Here is a 19,002-nt window from a genome sequence, read left to right as displayed (position 1 = left end):
AGCATTAAAATATAAATTAAGTCATGTGGTGTGACGTGCTTTGGTTACATAGGGGGTGCTTTCAGCTGGCAGAGGGAGGAGCAGCTGCAATGACTGTAAATGCTGAACATCTTTTGCTTAACAACATTAAAACAAAAAATAAGCAAACACTGGATCTTCACAGCAGTGTACAGAGCCTGAAGGGCTCAGCTATAGTCACCAGCAGTGGCTGGGAAATTTAGGAAGCCTAATTTTCACTAATTCATCAAAATTCATCTGCTGCTTTCCTCTCCCTCAGGATAGCTTCATATTTTTGACTATTCCTTCTACAGTAAATTTCACATCAGACTTTACAATAAAGAAAAAGAAGTTGAAGTTGTATTATTCATATCATAATGAGAGATCCTTGAGAACCACACAATCCCAATTTATTAATACAGAACCCAGACCACCTGTATCTTTCTAGTCTGAATTGTTTCTCCAAAGCTATTAATAGAATAATTGCAATAGCCTGAACTGTTCTATCAAGGGGAAAAAAAAAACAAAAAAACCCACGACAATAAGTCTGAAATGCCAAATATTAACTTGGAGTTTGTGGTCAACATTATCTATTGTCTCAAAAAAGCTGAATTCCCTCCTCACACCAGTATGCAACTCACTGTCATTACCAGTTCTACTCGAGCATGCTGTTTTCATGAAGACAATCAGGTAAGCAAGTTAAGTCCTCAGACACAGCAGGGAAGAGAAACAGCAACACTTCTACTTTCCAACCTCTTACTGGGGAACTATGATAGTCAAGGGCACAGAAAAATACTCAACCATAGAAAAATTAACATCAAGACACCCAATGCATTTATGGAAAATAGCATTCCCAGATTAACAAAAGATTACTTGGAGTTATATAGCCCTCCAGCTCAACAGATACATACATAAGAACAAAAAGGAGCTTCCCACCACACTGCTGACATTCTTCCAGACTTTAAAGACTTCACGTCAACCATAAACAATGTAAAGCGTGCAATTCTATGCAATATCAAACTACATCAGAAATACAGGTTTATATCAGATGCATCAATTCAAACAACTGAATGAAATGTTCAACAATATCCTTGGTCTATGACTAAATGATAAAGAAGTGCATATGATTCATTAAACATTATTACTGCTTTTCACAACCTAAAAACCAGAGTTCTGAGTATATTAATACCAGCAATTTAGGAAAGCCTGTTTCAGGCTGCTCTGCCTCTTGATAAGGGCACATTGTTCAAGATTTCATATGGCATATAGCTTTATTAGTTCAGCAGTAACTGAGGTATGTTGCTGTTCAAAGCCTACATCAGTTATTTACATTTCATAAATAGCACATAACATGCAGTCAACCAAAAATCCACCTGGCACACTGTAACGCCACAACACAATGGAAAGCACAGTAATGGTAGTAGAGTAGCAAAATCCCAGGCTGCAGCAAGTGAGGATATACCCAAATGTGGCAGCGATGCACACAGAAACAAAGGAAAAAACTTGCTTACCCTTAAGAGGTACACAGGGATCTCCAACAAGATCCCCTTGCCTCCCCTGCCAACCCTTAAATGAAGTCTGGGAAGGGTGGATCCTGGCTCCATCCCTTCTGGTCACTCAAATACATTGCATGCACCTGAGCCCCCCTGGATTGGCCCTGCCTTCCCACTAGGTGCTCAATCACTGGTTCAAGCCATGACTTAGCTACCATGATATCAAAGTACTAATAAAGCATACTGAATTTTTTTCAAGCATTGGATATTAATAAGGCATTTGAGTAGATCAGACCAAAAGAGATATTTTTAAGGCATATATAAAATGTTTTATTTGCATTACTGGAGATGAATTTAGCCTTTAGCCTTGAGAAAAGACGACTGAGAGGGGACCTGATCCAGGTTCATAAATATCTGAGGTGTGGTGGCCATAGCGGTGAGGCCAGTCTCTTTTCAGTGGTACGTGGAGACAGGACGAGGGGAAATGGACATAAGCTGCAGCACAGGAAGTTTCGCACGAATGTGCGTAAGAACTTCTTCACGGTGAGGGTGACGGAGCACTGGAACAGGCTGCCCAGGGAGGTTGTGGAGTCTCCTTCTCTGGAGATATTCAAGTCTCGCCTGGACGCCTACCTGTGCGACCTGGTGTAGGGAACCTGCTTTGGCAGGGGGGTTGGTCTCAATGATCTCTAGAGGTCTCTTCCAACCCCTACAATTCTGTGATTCTGTGAATTACTGGCGCCAGTGTTTAACTGACTAGACATAAATACAAAAAGAAAAACCAGCTAAGAGATAAATGAAGTGATAGTAAATTGTGATCCTAGCACAAAACCACTGTAATGTGTCACTGAAGTTCACAGCTACAAAATTCAAGATCTACAAAACAAATGTTTTTCTTGCAGTGATATCAATGTTGATCTTACTTCTGGTCACTTTACTGCAGGTAACTTTTCACTATGAGACTAAGTTCTTTACAAAGACATATCCTCAAAAGAATCTGAAAGGATAAACTGAAGAGTATTGTGGCCTCAATCTCCAAACACTAAAACATATCCCTAAATATAATATTCCTATATACTTTATCTAAAACACACAGGACAGAATATTACATCCGAAAATCAAGATCTAAATGACATTGAAATTAACAAGCTGACACTATTCTCCCATATTATCTGACAGCTGTTGAAGCCAGCAATTCATTTCAGTTCTGACAAAATATCTTCAAAAACAGATAAGCAGTTACAACTTCTGTATCTTGATTTATCACTTCTCTGATCAGATATTCTATTTTTTAATACACTATGTCAAATCAACTACGTATTACTATTTTTCTCCAAACGCATTTCTAATAACTGCTTGTTTCTGTTTAAAATCTTACTCAGAAATTTTTAGGTATTTGACTATTTAAGAAACAATATGGCCAAGTTTGATGTACTCTTGCTCTAAATCAACATTAAGCAGATTTTGAAAAGAATGATTTTCAAATAACTGGACTTCAGAAATTGGTATTTTCTAAGTTCACTTGGAACTTTTTCACAGAATTATTCTCTGTCAATCCACGTCATAGATATTATTTCATAATATATTCCATAGTATTACTATAAACTATCGGCTAACAATATTTTAAAGTTTGCATTAGTTTGCATTAGTTTTTTTTCCCCCATATATTCTGAAACCACAATATTAACGATAGAAATTAATGATAAAAAGACAAAAAAAAAAAAACTAAAGAACACTAAAAATCCTTAGTTACTAGAGTATAGAAAGCCACTGTTTTTCTTTCATAATATGTATGACATTATGTAAATTCATTATATCAGTATCTGTAGTAAAAAAAACCATCTGATTTTACTTACTAATTTGTGCTTTAGTAACTTTTATAGTGAGAACATGAAATATGTAATGATTATTAATATTCTAAATTAAATCAAAAAATAGGATGCCTACAGCTAGTAGGCAGTAGCTAGTAGTAAAGCTACGCAATAAGCCATAATCAACCTAGGTCTCATGGAGCCTATTATATGAGGTCAGCCAGGAATTAAGTTTTTCCCCCCACTCCTCCCAGACTACTGATAGCACAGAAGCAAGCATGTTGTCTCTCCTTCCCTTCTCCCTTCTCTGCATTTGCTCTTTCCAACAAGTTATATAGATTTATCAAGACAAGATAGCATATAGGATAGCCAGCCACCTCACAGTGATCAGAACAAGCTGTTAGTAACACCCGTGAAACATCATAATCATCACCACCACCACTAGAACAGTGTTGGCACGAGACCTTAGAACAACCTTCCTGTAAGAGTACAAGGACAAAAATGTGGCTAATTTTAAGACTAAGCATTATCAGGTTAAGGAGGAGATTAGGCTTTAGCTGCCAACAATAGCAGTGGATTGGACTTGATCACACATCTTCCTAAGATTATTCTGTGACTGGAGTTTGAAAAACAAATTCAATGAAACTTTCAGTTATATTTTTTTTTCTAAGAAAATAACTTCAACATCTATTAAGAAAAAAAATATGAGTATAATTATGTATGCAGTATCACTGTTACTACTGCTTAGCAGACTTTTCTATTCAAATTCAATGAAGAATTGTTACAACATCGAAGAAAAAGGAAAATTACATATCTTTGATTTTTAAGTTTCTTAATAAAGCAAAAATAGGAAGGCACACTGCTTATGCGTGGAGAAAAATTATAACCTTATCCAAAGCTAATTATATGCTGCAATACTGGTGTCCATTTCATAAGCACAACACATAAATCAAACCTGGATGTAATCAAAACTTTAGTATCCCAGTTTCTGACAGTCAGAAAATAGATAATACGGCAAGAAACATGCTACGTCTGTTTGTTATACCATGCCCATAGAATTTGTCCTGGTGTAGACAGCATGCAAGTTATTTCATTCTAATATGTTTTTCAAAGAAAAAGAAAATAAAAACAACAAGTGAAACTATAAAAATGCAAATCCGTGAAGTGATAAAGAACATCTTTCAAAGAAAATACTTAAATAATCCGTTTTTAAACTGTATTTTGCTGATTTGGATGTTAAGACAATTCCACTTCTTATTCTATATCTGCCATACAAATGCACTGAAATAAAAATTAGATGAGTGTATTTATCTCAACATGTTAAGAATGTAGCAAAAACCAAACAATTTTCAGCATCAGAAGCACAAGTAGGCCCCCAAAGAACATATCTTACAAGTTGGAGAGAAAACTATGACAAAAAGAAATAACCCTGTCTGCTTGTGAAACTCGAGGCAAGTATCTTACACCCCTCAGAGTCCAGCTGCGTCCCTGTGCAATTCATCATTACTGTTGTTATCAGATTTTGGTTAGCTGAGTGAGGTTAAATAGAAAAAAATATGGATGGCTAACTGATAACCCAAATTTGGAAAATAATTAAAGCTGGAAACAGATAAGATAAAAATGACTTTATTAGGAAGAAACAACAGAACACTGCAGCACCTGTCTCCAGCATAATTTTCTGAAACATGGAGATCTTTTGCCCTAAGAATTTTTACAGAACAGTTCGCAGAGTTAACAGTTCACAGGTGGGGCCACATGCTTTAACCACCACAGTATCAACAGAAAATTCCCAAAACAACCCTATTATCAGAAAAGAAAACACTTCATCTGCAACAATATTGCACTCTGTTCTCTGGAAATCTGAACAAGGTACAGCTACTAACCAGCAAGTTAAGAACAAAAAAGATATAGGTTAATAACAAATGACTATGGAGCTCTGCTCAACACTAACCACACACTTCAATATGGTAAGTCTTAATTTGTATAGCTAAGCATATGAACTTATTTATTAAATTTATCTCAGGAATCTCACATATCCTCTTTCATTCCATCATCAGTCTCCCATCACAGCTATTTTGAAAGATTTGGTAGCAACTAAAAAAAGGAATTGAAGAGAGAGAGAGATTAGAGCCCAGGCTACAGTAAGACAGTTCATGTCTCATTAAGAAGCTACAAAATAAGAGGCATGTTGTCTAATGGGAGCAAACAATGCAAACAATTATACCCAAGACAGAAATAAAATTGAGGATCTTAAAACAAAAATCAAAAAGATGAGATAAACTCCATCTCCAAAACTGCAAGAAGAGGTTAGTTTCAGGTAGGGTATTATGAAAAATTTCTTCTCTGTGGTCAAGTACTGGAATGGGCTGCCCAGGGAGGCAGTTGAAACATCGTCCCTGGAGGTGTTCAAGAAACACTTTGATGTTGTACTAAGGGACTTGGTTTAGTGGGGAAATATTGGTGGTAGATGGACAGTTAGACTGGGTGATTTTGGTCTTTTCCAATCCATCATTTTCCAATGATTCACAGGAAATCTTTACTGAGAGGTGGTGAGGCACAGGAACAGGCTGCCCACAGAAGTTGTGTATGCTCCATCCCTGGAGGTATTCAAGGCCAAGCTTGGGTGGGGCCCTGGGCAGCCTGATCTGGTGAGTGGCAACTCTACCCCCAGCAGGGCAATTCAGGGTCCCTTTCAAGCCATTCTATGATTCTAAGACCTTGTCAAGGAAAGCAACTACGACATACATTAACAATAAATCAAAAAGTTAGACAATGCCTGCAAGTTGCCTTCATGTTTTATATTGCTTAAGTTTCTTCATAAGTTCTTTATCATCTTTCCCCCGTATAGGTTACAATTGGCCAGAGTTGACTATGATCTTAACTACATATTTGAACAATTCTGATTTGCAAAACATAAATTAATGTAAACAGAAAAGTTTACATATCTGATTTATGCAAGAAATTTTTTCTCTAACACAGACCTTCGACTACATCTGTAACCTATACAGCTACACTTCCAGCAAAAAAGGAAGCAGGTGAAAAGATATTTGCACACAACCTAATGGTATTTCCATTATTTTAGTGCTATCAAGAATAGGGAGTGCAAAGGTCACCAACTTTAATTTAAAACAACGGAAATTGTAATTTATCATGAATAACAGACAAAATAATACTGTGCTAAATTTGAAGAACATCTGATTGCTTGCCATACATGCTCATTATCAGAAATCTCCACCTTGAATGCCTCTGCTAAAAGCAGGAAGCTGCAGGAGGTCACGACAAAATTTTTAAATGAGGTATTTATAACCAGAAAGCTCTACACTTGTAATAATGAAGAGATTTAAACCCTAGACATAATTATAAAGAGACACAATGGATTCTCTATGATGTCTTTTAGGAACAAATGGATGTCATTCAAAAAATGTATTCTTCAAACAACTGGTTTGGGGGCTGAACACAAGTTTTCAGCTATTTATATTTTATATTATGCTATAGTTAGGACAACTATTAAGAATATGAAGCTCCTTACTGATTTTAAAATCCAGGTTAATGAAGCTTACTACTGCATTCCAAAAAACCCAGACTTGGATTCTACACTTGCTATTTTCAAGCCTTCCAAAGCAGTCTCACAAATCGCACACAGTCATTTCTACATAAAGCAGCATCCCTAAGACAGCAGAGGAATTTATTTAACAGGACTAATTTTAAACACACTTTTTTTTTTTTTCCACAGTGTCAACTGTCTCAAGCTTATCTTCATGAGCTTGTTTGCTCAGACTGTACGTTGCCTTTTTTGTTTGAAAAAAATGGTTAGGGTAGATTTAGACTAGATATTAGAAAGAAATTCTTTACTGTGAGGATGGTGAGACACTGGAACAGGTTGCCCAGAGAGGCTGTGGATGCCTCCTCCCTGGAAGCACTCAAGGCCAGGCTAGATGGGGCTTTGAGCAACCTGTTCTATGGGAGGCGTCCCTGCCTGTAGCAGGGGGTTGGAACAAGATGATCTTCAGGGTCCTTTCCAACCCAAACTATTCTATGATTCTCCGCACTTGTTTTTGTTCCCACTCACCCAGCACGGTAGGCACCTGAAGCACAAACAAGCCCAAAGCTCTCTTCCTGCGGACGACGAGTACTTTCCAGATATACTAGTACTTCTACTCCTACCCCCATATTTAAATACTTACAAGTGCCCATTTCCATATGAGAACGCCTGTAGAGAGGCATAAAACAGAACACTGCCAAACACCACGCCAAAGCCCAGCACCACCCCCCAACACGACCCTACGCACCTCCGCCAGCCGCCCAGCACCCCGGCAGCTCCCCCGGGCGAGGCCGCAGGTAGGAGACAGAACACCGCACACAGACAAACGAGCTCAACCGCCGCTCGCGGCGGGGCAGCGAACACCGAGACGAGGACCAGTCTAACGGCCGTCAGTCCTCACCTGCCTTCCTTCAGCGCAGGGGCAAAGCAACCCCGTCGCCCGAGCAACCCGACGGGCCCGCCCCGCCGCGCGCCGATTGGAGCCACTGATGGCAGCTCGGGAAGAGCCACCGAGGGGCGCGCGGGAGCCTGGCTGTGCCGCTCCGCGTCAGTTGCTCGGCGCGGGTTAGGGGCTTTCCGCTCTTCCTTTATGGCGGCGGTGAGGCACCGCTAGTGTCAGAAGGGAAAGGCAGACTGTGAGCGCTCCCACGATCTCAGGGGAGTGCTGGCCTCACACCCTCAGGCGAAAGAGCCTACAGGTGTTCATTTGTAAGATGACATGAATCTTGAGCCACTGAGCTATCTGTGTTTCGTTTGTGGACACCAAGTTACACACTGAATAGAATCATAGAATCTCTCAGGTTGGAAAAGATCTTAAAGATCACCGAGTCCAACCACAACCTAACCATACCACCCTAACTTTAACAACCCTCCGCTAAATCATGTCTCTGAGCACCACATCCAAGCAGTTTTTAAACACATCCAGGGATGGCAACTCAACCACTTCCCTGGGCAGCCTATTCCAGTGTTTCACAACCTCTTTCTGTAAAGAACCTTTTCCTGATATCCAACCTAAACTTACCCCGGCACAACTTAAGGCCATTTCCCCTCATCCTGTCACCAGTGAGAAGAGACCAACCCCGTTCTCACTGCAATCACCTTTCAGATATTTGAGAGAGATATAAGTTCTCCCCTCAATTTCCTATTTCCATCAGCGAGTCAAAAAATTTGTTCAGCACCTCCTTCCACCACCATGACATCATCAGGTATTTCACATGAACTTTTAAACCACAGATCTTTGCTAGACACTCATTTAATTACACCCCTTTGCATCTGCTCGTTTTTTTCCCCCTCTCCTACTCTTTACTTTCTTCACTTGTTTGTGCAGCTGGATGGTGGCTTTGCAGACTTGTTTACTGAACAAGATACAATTTTCCTCAAATTATTTTTCAGACCAAACTATTTCCTGATTCAATTTACTATATCACCATTACAGTTATTTATATTAGTGCAGTACAAATGATGAGGCAGTAGCCCACAGATTATGAACTACAGCTTCATTCATAGGATCACCGAGGTTGGAAAAGACCTCAGCTCATTCTTCTCCTTACTAGAACTCTGTATTTTCTCCTTCCCCTGTTGTTAAACCAGAACATAAGTTATTCATCCTATATATGAATAACAATAAAAAATATAAATAAAACTTTAAATTGATTCAAGAATGGAATGTCATTTTCCACCACTTGTAGAATCAATCACTTAAAACTTTGGTGACTTTCACTTCATTTCTGTGATGTGACTGACCTCCAGTGAGAGTCAGCAAACAATATTTTACTTTAGTTTTTCACTAGGAATGTTCTATTTCTATGAATGATCATTTGATACCATTATACTGCTGCTTAGCAGTGGTCATGCATTTTTCTTCCTCATGTAGGACTCTGACTGATGATTATTTTTCTGCATTGTTGCTGAGAATTGCATACTGAAAGGTGTCAGAAAAAGAAAATGCTTGAAAGATATTATATTCATTACACCTAGTTTATGCATTTGTTTTGTTAGATGCATAAAGTCTTTGCTATGTCTAAAATAAATAGTTTTAAATAACACAGAATAAGCTCCTTGATAAGAGGTGCCACCTTGGTAGTTACAGCATTATGTCTGCCTGGAATTAGTTCATGGATATTGAGTATTTGTCACAGAATCCAACATTTGTAAACGAGATCAGACCAAGTCAGAAAGCCCCACTTTTCTTAAAGACTTGTACTGGCTAGATTTTGAAAATAGAGGTTCTGCATGACCTAAGGGAGTTCCAAGATGACAGATTCCTTCTGGCTGGTGATTATCAGTAGTTTTCCAATCCTTCCCTCCTTAAAACCATACTCCCTTGTCCTATCACTGTCTACTGTCACAAAAAAATTGGTTCTCCTCCTGTTTATAATCTCCTTTTAAATACTGGAAGGCTACAATGAGATTTCCTCCCAGCCTTCTCTTCTCCAGGCTGAACAAGCCCACCTCCCCTCAGCCTGTTTTATTAATTGGGGAGGTGCTCCAGACCTCTGATCACCTGCCTCTGCAGCTGGAGAAAGGCCTCATCAGTAGGCTTCCTTTGATCAGATGGTCTGTAGTAGATCCCTACCACCAGGTACCCTTTAGTAGTCCTCTGTCCCTAATTCTAACCCACAGGCTCTCAAGCTGCTCCTCAGCATTTCTCAGAGGGAGTTGCTCACAGTCTACCTACTCTTTAAAATAGGGTAACTCCCCTACCCTTCCTACATAGCATATCCTTTCTAAAAAGGTGATACCCCTCCACAGCAGTATTCCAGCAATGGAACCGCATTTCTGTGATAGCAACCAGATCATAATTTTCCAAGTACCTCACTGTTTCCAATTCCCCCTGCTTTTTTCTCCTGCTGCACGCACTGGTGTAAAAGCACTTCAGTTGGGCTTTCTGACACATCATCTTTTTAGAAGAACCCTCCATCAAACTTCCAGGAGAAATATGAAGTTTTCTCTCGCTGCTTCCAAGAGGGGCATGAGAAGGTTAGAGTGACATGAAAAGGTATCTAAACTGCCATTGCAGTGAGTCTCTCACCAGAGTTCCACAAGATCTTTTGCAGTCTCTCACAGAGAACCTGTTTGCTAGGTCCCTTCAGGCTACGCTGTGATGCACTACCCTTTGGCAGAAAGATAAACTCTGCCAGCTTATTTTAACAGGCAGCCTCCACTTGGTACTAGTAGTTATGGCACCTTCATGGCCTTGTTTTCATTAAAATTGCAATGGATATCTTTTCTGTTTAACAGTGGAAATAATTGAGTTGTTTTCTTGTAAGAAAAATCCTATGGTAGCTCAAATAACCAACATGGAGAAACTCTTTCTACAGACAGACTCTGCACAGTGTATTGCTTTGCTGATGGAGACTCATTTGATGAAACTTGGGTTTTGTAGCATCTAAAGGGAGGTAAGATGATCTCTACTATTATTTCTTTATTTTTATTATCTCTAATAAATAACCTTTTAAATGATTCTTTACATACTCTTGGTGCAGATCTTACTGGGATCAATTGAGAAGAAATTCCTCACGTAGAACACCTCTTTTTTGTTGTTCCTCCCCGCCCCTCTTTTTAATTATTAATTTATTGCTCAGAAATATGCGTGGAGTATCTAGCCTATTAGGAAAAAAAAAAAAAAAAAAAGGTAATTTCAGTGTTATGTCGATGCTAATTAAAATGCCTTCAAAACCAAAAAGTGCTGAGGCTGACTTTGTTCCCTTCCCAGTATGGCAGATATGCTGACCCAATTAAGCCTACCTAGCCAGGGCTTCTATGTTAGGCTAAGTGGCTACTGAATGACTCTCCCTCCATATCCTCTGTTACACTGGCATGCAGGTATTGTGGAGGATGTGCAGATGGTCCTATCTGATGTTTTGACCTGTCCTTGTGGACATTTTACACATTTTAGATAACAAATTAGTGGTCGTATTGCGAGGAAAGAGATGAACTTTAGCTGAGAGAGATGTGGTTTATGGGAGAAAAAGGATACAAAAGCACGATAGGCAGCAATGTATGCTGAACCTCTCCATGGATTGGAACTCTTTGCAGCATACCATAGCCACCTTGAAGAGGACTGTCTGATGCTGGCACACTTCAACCATCATTATTCTTACGTTCTAATTATTCAGTAAATAGCATATGACCTCCTATACATATTGAGCCACATTTCTTATTGAGATCCAGAAAGAACATTACAACTGACTTAAAAATTGTTGTGAAGTTGTTCTGAAATATTAGCAGCCATAAGCCATTGTACTGCTGCGAAGCAAAGGAAAGCACAGCAATGACAGCATAGTAACAAAGTCCTAGGCTGCATCAAGTGAGGATATGCTCAAACACATCAGCTGTGGAAAGAAAAAACAAAGAATCTACTTACCCTTGGAAGGCCTCAGGTACACAGGAATCTCCAACAAAATCATAGAATCGCTCAGGTTGGAAAAGACCTTAAAGATCATCAAGTCCAACCGCAACGTAACCATACTACCCTAACTCTAACAACCCTCTGCTAAGTCATGTCCCTGAGCACCACATCCAAATGGTTTTTAAACACATCCAGGACGGTGTCTCAACCACCTCCTTGGGGAACCTATTCCAGTGCTTAATAACCCTTTCTGTAAAGAAGTGTTTTCTGACATCCAACCTAAACTTACCCCGGCACAACTTAAGGCCATTTCCCCTTGTCCTGTCACTAATGAGAAGAGACCAACTGCACTCTTGCTGTAAGTGGTTTTCAGATATTGGAAGAGAGGAAGGTCTCCCCTTAGTCTCCTTTACCCCATACCAAACAGCCCCAATTCCTTCAGTTACTCCTCACAAGACATATTTTTCCAACCTCTTCATAAACTTTGTTGCCCTTGTCCTTGCCTCCCTTGCCAACCCTTAAATAAGGTCTGGGAAGGGGTGGCTCCTGGCTCCACCCCTTCAAGTAACTCAGATGCATTGTATGCACCTGAGCTCTCCAGCATTGGCCCTGCCTTTCTATCAGGTGTTCAGTCACTAGCTCAAGCATTTCTGCTACAACTGTAACCTTCTGTAACCTTCCATCAGTATTCTACAGACTTCAGAATCAGAATTTGTTTAAAAGTAGAAAAAAAAATAAAAAAATAAAAATCATATATACAGAACACTTTTTTCCTATCTTGGAGCTAGTATGAATTCATAGATAAAGAAATCTATGAAGTATCCATTCACTCAGAAGATTTGTTCTGAGTTGTTTATATTTTATAACAACTAAACCCTGATTTTTTTTGGTCTTAGATAATGGCAGAAAACAGGAATAATTTTAGGTCTTTAACAATGCACATTTTTTTTTCTATTCATTCTCAGTAATTCTTTGTAGCTAGAAAGAATGAAAACATATTGTCAGCTCTACTACAATTATCATGCCTTGGCTTAGATTTATCTTTGAGCTGCAAACTCTTATCACTTACAATGAATTTGGGTAACCCCATGATGAGGTCACAAGAAATGAGGGTTGAGGTGCCATGAGACAGGATGAGATGCCAGGGGGCAATATAAGGTGAAGTGCAGTGAGTCTGAACACTGGTGTAGAAGACTGGGGGAAGAGACAGCAAGCCTGGCTGTGCCCTTACAGTCTGTAACCATGGCTACACTCAGATGGCTGTGGGAGGCCACGCCAGCATGGTAGTGACACGTCTTTTCTCAGAACCAGTTTTCAGCTCAAGATAAAATGTCTGGCTGTTATTGCAATTGCTACAGAGGCATTTGCTTGCATTTTAAATCTTGCTTGTATCATGCATTCATATAAGGCAATATTTGAGTGATTATTTAAACATATTTGTACAGGCTGAAGCTACAAATGTTTGAATGTCAGGAATGCACAGGAATGTAATCCGGGCTAAGGCCCAGATCTATCAGTCCGGAGACATAAAGACTGAAGTTACTGCTTTTGCTAGCAAAGTCTTTCTGTCTTGCTCTAACAACCCCAACTGGATCCAAACAGGGTTCATTTAGTGAGCACAGATTCAGTGCCATGGCTAACACTGATTTGTGTGCTCCCTGGGGTGTATAGTGTGTGCAGGGGACACGCAGTGGTGGTGCATTCTTCCATTGCAGAGCTTGTAGCATGTGCAGGGGCAGACCTCACTGCTTCATGAGATTGGAAATTAGCTAGAGTCTGCTTTCCATTTGTTCTAGAGCTTCGTTTTTGAGATAGCCCTATGAGTTCACTGACTGTATATGAGGGAGAGCTAAAGTCTGATCTCTGTCTTGGATCTTGAAGTCATCACTTTACTGTTCCATGTCCTTCCTTATACTTCAGCTATCCCCTACTTTTCTGTTTTCTTGCTAATTCTTTCCTGCCCTATTCTGTTTGTTTTGAGTAGCCTTTCAGGGACCAGGCACACATTCATTTCCAGCCTTCTTGCCTTGCTGTGCTATTTCTAGTGTTTAAATCTAACTTACTGTAGCCCCTCTGGCAGCAGTTCTCTTACTTGATTTATTTTTTTTCCACTTCTATTGTTTTCTCTTAATCACAGGTTGAAACCTGGCAGCTTGGAAATATGGGATAATATTCAACCTGAAGTAATGCAATATCAGGCTATTACAGTTTGATTGAAGAGTCAGAAAAGGAGCTGGAGTTCACACATTCTTCTTATGCGTAGTGCAGTGTTCTAAGAATTAATCCTTCATATGCAGAGAACAAAGTATTAAACAACAATTTCATTTGATACTCATCTCTTTCCAATTTCATTCTTGCTCTCTTTCCCACCACACGTCACCTTAGTGCCACTCAAATCCTTCAGTATTCATTGAATAAAATAGGATATTATATTTCTTGTCAAGTGCTTTCATGCAGGTGTAATTTTTTCATGCTCACTTAATCATTTCTGGAGGCTAAATCAGTGTTTTTCAGGAGAGCAACGCGGTGAGTATAACTGAAACTGAACTAAGTTCGAACGAAGATGTTGTTTTCAAACTGGTAAAATTATGATATCTATATTAAATAAAATGTACTATAACAGTCCTTATAAAGGCATTGCACCTTAAATCTTGCGTTTTAGAAAGCATTATAGTATTTTGATATTGGGTTAATGAATTCTGGCTTTCATTATATCAAGCAAAAGTTTTTTCATTTTCAGTGGGGACAGGACTTCACTTGGAGGTGACTGAAACAGAGATAAATATCAAGGTCAGTTTTGAAGGCACTGTGACTTCAAAGTTTACTGAAACCTCAAATGTACTGTTAGGGAAGCACAGCAGAACTACTGTGGTAGATAAATGCATCATACCATTTCAATTTTAAGTTTTGGAAATTATGTTTTTGAGCTCCAATTAATGAACTCTACTTTTGAGAACTGTCGCAGTAGTTCAGTTTTACTATAATCTAGACATATATATCTGGTTATATCACTGTTTTTATCTATCATGTAATCTTTCATATCTTAAAGCAGAGCAAGGAAAAGGCAAAATTTGTTCAAAACTTGTCTGATATAAGCTAGTTACAGTATTTATGTGCGCAGTTTCTTACCTTTTGAAAGCTTTCGTTTGTGCACAAGCATATCTTAGGTTGATGTATGGCAAACCTAGAATAATAGCTAGTATATTGTGTTTTATATAGCTATATTAATTTTCTTTATATAGTCATCACAAGTTTTTTTTAACTGCAGTGCCAAACTACAGAAGAGTGTGATTCTAAATTACTTAAGTAAAAAGCAAAAGAGAAATTAATGATGAATATTAGAATTGACATGTTAATCATCAACATTAAAGATCAACTGTTAACTTCCCATTAGCTCTTACAAAAAGCCTGAAACCTTAAAAAGCATAGGAAGAATAGCTTCCTTCTTATACGTACAATTTTATAAGAGTAGAAATAATCGATCTGCTTTTGGACTTCTGTGCTGTTGCAGGGAAATGTTGCTTTCATCTGAGCAATTTTAAATGTGGAACCAAAAACCAAGTGACCACAGATCTTATGTATTCTACCTAATCGTATCTACAAACTCAGTCTTATTCATGCATTGGTATTAGTGCAGTTGTGTACTATTTTCCTTCCCCCCCCCCCCCGCCTTTCCCCCCCTTTCTTCCTCCTTCCTTCCCTCCACCCATTCCTTTCTTTCTTCCTCCTTTCCTTCTCTCCCCCCCCTTCCTTTCCTTTCTTATTCCTTGCTACTTTTACTTGTAGCTCTGGAAAAGATAAGCCAAGTGAGTTTTCATTTCAGACTGCAAATCTTGCAGCTTGCAGAATATTATTTTCCAGTAACAAATTCCAAGCTTTTGCCTTGCTGTTGAGAGATCCCATCTCCGAGCCTTATCAGCTCTGCTTCCTGAGGCTAGCTACTTCATTTGGCAGTAAATTTGGCAGTACTGAGAAATGTAGCAAGCAGCAAGATTAATTTGGAGGATGGAGAAACGATTTTTCAGTGCTTTTGGAATCTTAAAGATCAACATAGAAGTTGTTGACTTTGTCTTCTTGTTCCCAGAGGAATAAGTGCACCAGCAAGAGCTATGGGCTGGTTCTGCTTTATTTGTTTTTTTCCTTGATAGATTTTGTTTTCCTGTAAGCTGCCTATGTTACCTCCTCAACAGGATGGTAGTTGGTCCTGTAAAAACATACAAGGTTGATAATATTACTGGCTGCCTATAAGCACCTGTATACCTCATTCTTGTTCATTTATTAGACTGCTGCCCAGTGGGGAGAGTTTCTTTCAGGCCTCCTTTACAGTTTTGTAATGTTCTGTAGCATGGAAATGGAGAATAACAATTGATCTGAGCAGTATTTCAAATCTGTACAAAAAGAAAAAGCTTGCTGAAGCAGTTGATCATTTTCAAAGATAGCTGATGGAAGCTTCTATGCTGTAAGTGCTGTGTAAAGCTGCGGAAAAAAAAAAAATAGTCCCTGAGAGTAGGGGAGTGCTGCAAATGCTCCTTTCTGCTGTCTTTCCCTCTAAGGTTTTGAGACGCCTCCATTTCTTTAGCAAACTCTAGAGGACAGACTGGAGTTCTGCGGTCCCAGGAACTGCCTATTTTGGTATCCTGTAGAGCAGAAGGGAAGCATGGATAGTAGGTTTGTGGCAAGCTCCCCTTTTACAGCAAGAGCTGACAAAATATAATAGAAAGTGTGGCTCTTTGATGCCACTCATTACTAAAAAAATAAAAATAAAAAAAAATACAACCAGCAACAACAGAAAAAAAACCCCACACAACACACAAAAAACGCTCTATTTTCTCTATAACAGCTGACTTTATATTTAAAGCACTAAAAAATAAACACCTACATCCTGCAAGTCCCAGCGTTCTCATCGCCTGTATCCAGGAGACGCGGCTCAGGTTTCCCAGAGCCTCAGCGGGCGGTGCACCCAGCAGAGGGCAATGCGCCTCTGCAAGCCGCTGCGAGCCTTCTGCTGCAGGGTCGGAAGTCTGCCCTTTCGGTTCCAGTTGTACAGATTTTCATAACCTGCTTCCTATTTGTTCATATCTCCCCTTAACTAAGGGGAGCTTTCTCTCACTTAGAATTCATAACAGAGTGCAATTTTCTAGATAGAAAGCATTTAAAAACAGCAGAACAAAATGAAAATGAGAACATTATCTAGAATATTTTTGTTTCTTACCATCCTGCTTTTTCTTCATTACTTTTATTTCTTTCACTTTCCTTAACCTATGGTAGTTACTATTCAAAAAAACAACATAGAAACCAACAATGACTACAACATGTGTTTTTTAGGTGAGTGGAAATACTTTTTCTATGGGGATTTCTTTGAATGAAGCCAGGCTGATTACTGTTTTTCTGAGGACATGGCTGCATGTCCTTGCATCTACCTGCCCACTGTTAAAGAAATGGAGAATAAGATAAATATCTTATAGAGAGCACATTATGGAGATGTTTTTCAAAGGTGCTTTGTCTTAACTTCCACAAACTGAAACATTGTGCTAACTGCTGACTTAAAGTACAGCTTGGTTATACAAATACTCCAAATATTGTGAAATGCATTATTGTTTCTTGATAAGACAAGATCTTTTGTCTTGATACCAGTGCCATCTTACGTGCTTCTTCTACTGAGCTTCCCTTATTTTCTAGCAAGTCTTTTCAAGAGCTTCAGAGCTTTCTCAATCTCATTCTCTCCAAAAACCTCAAGGATGGATTGCTCTTCTCCCCAGTCCTTGGGTCAGCAAGTTTATATACAGTACAGGCTTAGAAAAAGTTTATAGTGTCATAGCTGGCATAAAAAATTAAAACGAAAAGGATGTATGCCACATCATTTTTATTACAGGAGATTTTGACTGTGATGTAATGTGAGACTGTAGTACCGATTACAGTGTACTGAATCAACTTGGGTAAAAATACAAAGTTCTGATAAATGACTGAAGATTGCTTGTAGTGTTAATGACCAGATTTTCAATCAAGGTACAGCTGATTCTGGTTTATTTAGAAATGCTGCGTTGTAAGCTGGGATTTGGGAACTGTAGTCTCTTATTTTCTGAGGACTAGCTCATACATATACCTGTTCTAGGAGACAGTGAAAAAAAAATTGACTTTCCTGTTTGTCAGAGCCTTCAAATCCCAGTTTTGTGTCAAAAATACTGTGTAATAGGGCATTAAATTAGTATCAGTGGGGGAATTCTCTCTCTTCAGTTGGGGAAGAATAACAATTTTCACAAACTAGTAGCTTACCACTCTGTTATTCATTCCTAGACATGCATATAGTTGAAAATTTTGAAGTGGGTTTATCTTCAACTCCACAATAAAGCAACAAAATATTCTCTAACTTTCCAAGCTACCTCTATGGGAATTACTTTCTCTTTTAAATATATTCTGTGAGATGAATTGTTTTCTTAACATCTTTTAGAAGACATGAATTAAAAGTTTTCTCAGATAGTGTTCTGCCAGAAAAATATATTGTCATCAGGAAAATGTAAGCAACTGTAATTACAATGTTGTTCTTACAAGGCCTGTCAGCGATTCTATTTTAAATACAGAATCAGCAATACCCAGAAGAAAAACACAAGTGTAACTCATTAATTTAAGAATTTTCATTTGATTTTTTCTTCTAATTAGAATATTTGTAATTCTTCATTGTGAAGTATGTGGGGAACCTCAAGTACTCAACTATTTCTTTTCATCAGCTAGAAAATAATATCTGTGCACTTGAAAATCATTAATATAACAACACAATCTGGTGTAGCTGCCAAAAATAGAAACTCCTTTTAGATGTAGTAGTGGTTTAAGGTACTGTTGCTGTCATCTCCAAGAGCAGAACCCTAAAAAAAAACAGCTTAAATATTCTCATGCTTATTCTTTATTTTCTGAAATTGTTTCCTTGTAATAAAAGAAATGCACATGTGTTATTGATGTCACATCTGGACTCTTTCCAGTTTCAAGAACGATCTTCTCATGCTGTATTCTGTGCTTCTCAGCCTACATGGAATGATTTCTCTCATGTAGATAAGCTGCTGCTAGTCAGCATACATTGGAAATTGCAAAATGCTAATGTATGCTCTGTACATTTGGTAGAAACAGATTTAAAAAAATGCAGAGGTGATTTGTACAGTGCTTTGAACTTGCACATACTTCCATTAGTATGTACATATTTCTATTATCAGTCATCATAGTCTACATATTCTACATATAGAGCAATAATCCAGTATAAGAGCACATTTTAAACTGCCACTGTGCAGTATTAGAATTGTGCTCAGTAGAGGTAGAGCC

At 38.7% G+C, this 19,002-nt stretch overlaps 1 protein-coding gene across 2 annotated transcripts in view; it reads right to left on the bottom strand.

Moving 5' to 3' along the window:
• The window catches only part of WDR17 (WD repeat domain 17), a 47,924-nt gene extending 40,058 nt beyond the window's left edge, over nucleotides 1–7,866 (bottom strand). The window contains exon 1 of one of the 2 annotated variants that reach the window (XM_085222487.1): nucleotides 7,744–7,866. The gene's annotated coding sequence lies outside the window, so the exon portion shown is untranslated. Of the gene's footprint in view, nucleotides 1–7,590 lie in introns of both variants that reach the window. The other variant, XM_085222486.1, reaches the window with a different exon arrangement.
• Between the last annotated feature and the right edge of the window lie 11,136 nt (nucleotides 7,867–19,002).

The sequence above is a fragment of the Meleagris gallopavo genome, chromosome 4 (assembly GCF_905368555.1).
Source record: "Meleagris gallopavo chromosome 4, MGAL_WU_HG_1.1, whole genome shotgun sequence".
NCBI classification, from domain to species: domain Eukaryota; kingdom Metazoa; phylum Chordata; class Aves; order Galliformes; family Phasianidae; genus Meleagris; species Meleagris gallopavo.
This window is presented reverse-complemented; position numbering and strand designations above follow the sequence as displayed.